The sequence below is a fragment of the Spermophilus citellus genome, assembly GCF_964194105.1.
Source record: "Spermophilus citellus genome assembly, chromosome: 2".
In the NCBI taxonomy this organism is placed as follows: domain Eukaryota; kingdom Metazoa; phylum Chordata; class Mammalia; order Rodentia; family Sciuridae; genus Spermophilus; species Spermophilus citellus.
This window is the reverse complement of record NC_138183.1, coordinates 12,446,160-12,452,064: the sequence shown is the minus strand read 5'-3', so window position 1 is coordinate 12,452,064 and position 5,905 is coordinate 12,446,160. Positions and strand designations below refer to the sequence as shown.

At 45.3% G+C, this 5,905-nt stretch overlaps 1 pseudogene across 1 annotated transcript; it reads left to right on the top strand.

Moving 5' to 3' along the window:
* The first annotated feature begins 4,451 nt into the window (after positions 1–4,451).
* LOC308640107 (olfactory receptor 1f45-like) lies at positions 4,452–5,392 on the top strand (annotated as a pseudogene). Its single transcript has one exon. The product of its transcript is annotated as an olfactory receptor 1f45-like (transcript).
* Positions 5,393–5,905: the final 513 nt, after the last annotated feature.

Here is a 5,905-nt window from a genome sequence, read left to right as displayed (position 1 = left end):
TGGGCTCCAGGGAGGCCTCCCTCTTCAAAAAAAAAAAAAAAACTGCCTTTTTAAAAATGTCTTTGAAACGTCAACTTTATTACACCATTTGTGGAGATAAAGAAACTAAGAATAAATTTCTCCCAAAGCAAGTGAGAAAGGACAAAGAGCAGGGAAGGGGAAGCGTCCCAGGGAAAAGTCTCTATGATGTGTTTTGCGGGAGGCAGGAGGGGAGCGCAGAGAAGACTCCTGGTGGATACAGATGCGCTCCTGCCTGGAATCTGTGCAGAGACGCCAGAGCCATTTGGCACACCTCACTCCCACACCATGATTCAACATCCACAGAGCCCAGGGTCTTCTGGCTGTCCATCGGTTCTGTCTGGGCTCTGCATTTCCACTGGAGTCACTCTGTTCTGGAACTGGCCAGTGGAAGCAGAGTATGCAGCACAGTTACTGAATGCATTTGGTGATGCTCCTCCTCAGCTTCTTCCAGCCCTTGCTGCTGTCCTAGGATTGCCCTGTGGAGGTGCCTTGGGAGGATGAGCTGCTGGGCACAGGGTCCTGCTGGGAGGCTAGGCTGGGGGTGGGGGTGTCCACATGGAGGAACACAGAGGTGGATGGCAGGCACACTGGCACTTCCAGGACCCTTCTAACCTGGGACTGCTTGGCCTCCTCAATGTAATAGTCTATGAACTGTGAGCCCTAGAAAAGCTTTTTCTCCTCCATGCTATTCTTGTTGGGTGTTTTGGTCACAGAGACCAAAAAAGCTAATCAAATCACAGCCATACATCATTGCACCCAGCTTGACAAATGTACTTGTGTGTGTGTGTGTGTACGCACATGCTCACAGTGCTGGGAGCTAAATCAGGTCTTTGCACATGATGGATAAGCTCTCTTCACGTGCACATCCCAATTCTGGTGTGGGAGATTCCTAAATGTCAATATTATAATAGATTTTTTAATTGTGGTATATTTATATAAAGGAATTTTAAACAGAAAAAAAATGAACAAACCAATACACACTAAACCTCAATGAATCTCACACAAACAAAATGTTGAACAAAGTAAGTCAGATGAAACTGATAAACTGATTTAAGTTAAAACTTTTCTTTTCCACAGTAGACACCCTAATTTGCCTATTATAAGAAGAATGACACAGAGTAAGTTGGAACATTGGCCAAGATACTTGCTAAGATAGTGTTAAGATCTGATGAGCATAGATGACCCCTCTCAGCTGTCTCCTTGTGGACATGTACCCCAGTTTTTCCACTTGAGTCACAGATTGACTAAGTATAGTAGTAGCAAGCACAGAGCAGCATCCCAAGGTAACTGACAAGAGGAACACTCTTGGAGAGTCTACAAGAAGAACAGAAATCTCTCGTGAAAACAGTAGTGCGCCTTCTGTCTTTAGGGATTCAGGGACAATTAGTCTCTGTTCCTGCTAATAACAATTCTGAGGCCTCCGAACCTGGTAAATATTCCCCCCATGGGCCACTGCAGGGCCTTTCAGTTCCATTTATTGTGACTCCAAAAGTCTACCCTCAGTTGCCTACAACCCTGAATTTCATTTCCATCCCATAAAAAGAAGAAGCTGTCCCCACAGATCAATAGCATCTGAGATTCGCTGAGATCAATTGGGTAAGTAAGTATTCAATCAGATAGATCAGAATTCAGGTCTGAGCTTTTCCACTTACTTGCTGAGCCACCGTGGACAAATTATTTAAATTGTTCTCTTTAAACCTCAAATAAGTTTTCTTATTTATCTTAGAAAACAGTGAAAATTCAATGAGATAAGAAAAGCACTTTTAATCTAGTGCCTAAGCAGGAGGTTACCAATCAATGCATGGTTAGTCTTTTTGCTATTGCTATTGCTGTCGTTGTTGGTGCAGCGAGCAATGACATGTTTTACAACTCCCCCCTTAGCTAATGATCAACAGAGGCAGGATTTACACCAAGGTCTATCTTGCCCCAGAGTGTGCACTCTTGAGCACTAAGTCATTCCATTCTCTTGTTACATGAAAAACAAAGATTCAAGAGCATGCAATTCAATGGAAAATCAAGAGGCAGCTACTTTCTCTCCTTCTTTCAAGTAACTCATCATTTTATTCCCCACTGTCCAGCCACAGTGGCCTTCCTGTTTTGGTGGGGCCCTTTACTACCTTGGGACCTTTGCATGTATATGCTTCTCTTCTTTCTTCCACTCTTGGTATAGCTAATTACCACTTCAGGTCCCAAAATATATTTAAATTTCTCAAAGGAGCTTTCTCTGAACTTAGTCTAACAGGTGTTCCAATTATACTTTCTCCATGGTATCACCATAACACTCCTTTTGGATGAAAATCAGAGTTTCTGACTGTACATTGACCTGTTTGTTTACTGTCAGTCTCCCCAGTTAGCCTGTAAGCACAGAGACTGTACTTTTTTGATGAACCACAGGCCTGGCTAGCATTAAGTAGGCAATCTAATATGTGAATAGAGGAAATATTATGAAAACAGTGCCCTAGGCCCTCTGTGGACGCATTCTAAAAAATGGATCTATTCTGCAAGGTCACATTCTCAAAATAGGAAACAAATATCTCTAGTACCTAGGAGAAAACTGAGAGTTTCCCTGCTTCCAGGGATGGAATTGAATCTTGGACTAAATTCCAGGATTGGTAAAAGATCTTAATTTTAATGTTGCATAATAAGGGGATCCTTATTAACTATATGATCTTAGGCTATATAATTTGTCTCTGTTTCCTGATCTGATAATGTGGGGAAAAGATACATTGCACCATAGCTTGTATGGATCGAATGTTATGCCACTGATACACAGTCTATATATCATAAGTAGTTTTTTATGATAAATACCTTCACTCCTGCAATTGTCTTTGTCTTTTTTCAACACCCTCCCCCTGCCTTGTGAAAATAATTCAGAATCATCCACATCTTGGCATCTCTCAGTCTTCTTAGGTTTCCAAGGTGTTCTAGGTATTCTGCCATTTGAGAAATACTCTAGAGATTATTTCTATGTTGATAGAGAAAATCACCTTAATTCTTTCCTGTTTGCTTTAGAGAATTTTAATATTTGTGTCCTAAGGATGCAGCCGGACAGGTGAAACCGCTTTTACTCTAGGGCCCAGATCTAGCACTTACTGTTCCTTGGACAAGTCTGTAAACTCTTGAAAACGCAACTCGAATCCATCCACTTCACGCTATCCATTTGGGCTCCACCATTGTTTCTTTCCAGCTCTCCCTGGGACCCTTGTGTCCCCACAGTCTTTCTCTACACAGTGGCAGAATGGTCTCTCCATATCATAAATCATTCACGATCTGCTGCTTGACACCCACACACCCCACCATCGGATCTCTGATTGTACTTAGAATAAAATCCAAACTCTCTAAACTGCGTGGCCCAGCCCTACCTGCCCTGTACTGCCTCCTCCACCTCCTCCTGCCCTCCTGCCTGCCCCCTTGGTGCACCTCACTTGAGCCCTTACTTTCCTCCTCCTCTATCGCACGCTGGCATTCGCTGTGACCTACATTTAAAATGCTCTCCCAACCAATTCTTTATGTGGCTGGCTCCTTCCCATCCATTCCTCCATGGTGAATGACTTGCTGATCACTCAGTTCAAAGTCATGTGCCACCCACCGTGGCATCTTGTTTTCTTGCACCTGCTGACTGCATGACTTCTCTGACTAGAATGTTGTCTGCACGAGGGAAGGGACCTTGCCGTATTCTGAACCACCATATCTCTGGCACCTAAAGGAAACAGTGACACAATGTAAGTACTCAATGCACAGAGAGTGAATGGATTGGTTCTGGAGGTCTCAGGAGAGGTAGATTAGTCCAAAGACTGTAAATTAGAAGCACCAAGATTTTAACTTTACCTCGTCTTCTTTCTAGGGGACTCGGTTCCTTTTCCAAGAAGGTGGGTACTGTCATCTGGATCTGAAATGTCCCCCAAAGGTGCATGTGTTGAAGGTTTGGTCCCCAGCAAGGTGCTACTGAGAAGTGGTGACAATTTCAAGAGATGACATGTGGCATGAAGTTTTAGGTGGTGGGGGGCATGCTTTTGGAGGGGATTGTGAGACCCTAGTCTCTCTGTTTACTCTCTTTTGTGTCCTGGCCATACGATGAGAGGGTTTGTTCCACCAGCCACTCCCCACCATGCTGGCTCTCTCACCAGAGTGCCAAATGCAATGAGGCCCACGGCTGTGGACTGAAGCCTCCACAACCGTGGGCCAGACAAACCCTTTCTCACTTTAAGTCGATTGTCTCAAATACTTGTTGTCATGACAATGAAGCCAACAAAGTGGGCCTAGCAATAACCACCCCAGAGAGCTCTTGCATTTCTCAGTGGGAGGATGCACAGCCCTCCATATTCTGGTGTCACCGTTATTTTATGCCTTTGTTTCCATCAAGGTAATACTAGAGCATGGGAAGGTTTTAAAGGGTCATTTTCTATTTCACTCTTTAGTTTCACCACAGCATGAAGACAAGAAACCACACCAGTGTTTCTGAATTTTACCTCCTCGGCCTTTCTGAGCATCAGGGAGAGCAGTCTCTCCTCTTTGGCATCTTCCTGGTCATTTACCTGGTCACCGTGGTGGGGAATAGTCTCATCATCCTGGCGATTGGCTCTGATCCCCACCTCCACACCCCCATGTACTTCTTCCTGTTCAACTTCTCCCTCACGGACCTGTGTTTGTCATCTACTACGGTCCCCAAGATGCTGGTGAACCTCCAGGCTCACAGGCACACCATCCCCTATGCTGGATGCCTGTCCCAAGTCTGTTTCTTCCTGTGGTTCATTGGTCTGGATGTTTTCCTCCTGGCAGTGATGGCATATGACCGGCTTGTGGCTATCTGCCATCCCCTTCACTACACCACCATCATGAGTCTCAGACACTGCACCCTGCTGGTGGCCACGTCCCTCTCCTTGCATATTCCTACTCTCTAACCCACACCATTCTCCTGGCTCAGTTATCCTTCTGCCAGGACAACATCGTCCCTCACTTCTTTTGTGAACTTCTTCCACTGTTGAAGCTCTCCTGTTCCAACACCTACGCCAACCAGTGTGTGCTGATGAACTGGGGAGGGGCACTAACGGTCTTGATCCCCTTGCTCGTCATCATTTCATATGCCCGCATCGTGGCCACCATTGTGAGGGTCCCATCAGCAAGAGGGAAGTGGAAGGCCTTCTCCACCTGCGGCTCCCACCTCTCTGCAGTTTGCTTGTTCTACGCGTCGGCTATCGGGGTGTACTTCATTCCCTCTGCTGCTGATTCCGTTGGCAAGGACCGAATCGCGGCAGTGATGTATGCTGTGGTGACCTCCATGTTGAACCCATTCATCTGTAGCCTGAGAAACAAAGACATGAAGCGTGCCTTGGGCAGACTCCTGAGCAGGGAGGCACTGCGATCTCCATAAGGCCAGCAGCGTCCCCTTAGGAACTCAGGGCAAATCCACTTGCAGCAAATCCTGAGTCTCTATTTGCTAGCTTTCCAGCCCCAGGCAAATTAAATAATCTCATTGAGCTGCAATTTCCTCACCTCGTAAAAGGGGGTGATAACACAATGTCTATCATGCAGTGTGTCTGGTATATTTGCTGGTCCCAGGTCTTGGGCTTGGAGATTCGTCATCTTCAGCAAGATTCAACATATTGCATTGAAGTAACTATGTTCATCCTTTTCATCATTCTAAAGAGAAGACGGAGACTCTGAGAGGTTAAATTACTTCCCTGAAGTTATACAGCTAGTTAGTGACAAAGCCAGAATCTGAACCCAGATATCTGATTCCAAAGCACATACTCTCAATGATGACCTTAGGCCGAGGTGGGCGTGAGGTCTACATATTCCTCTCAGCCATTCATTTTCTTTCCTTGCTTCCTTCACATCATGCACATATGCCACTCCCATCAACAATGTCTCCAAATACTACCAT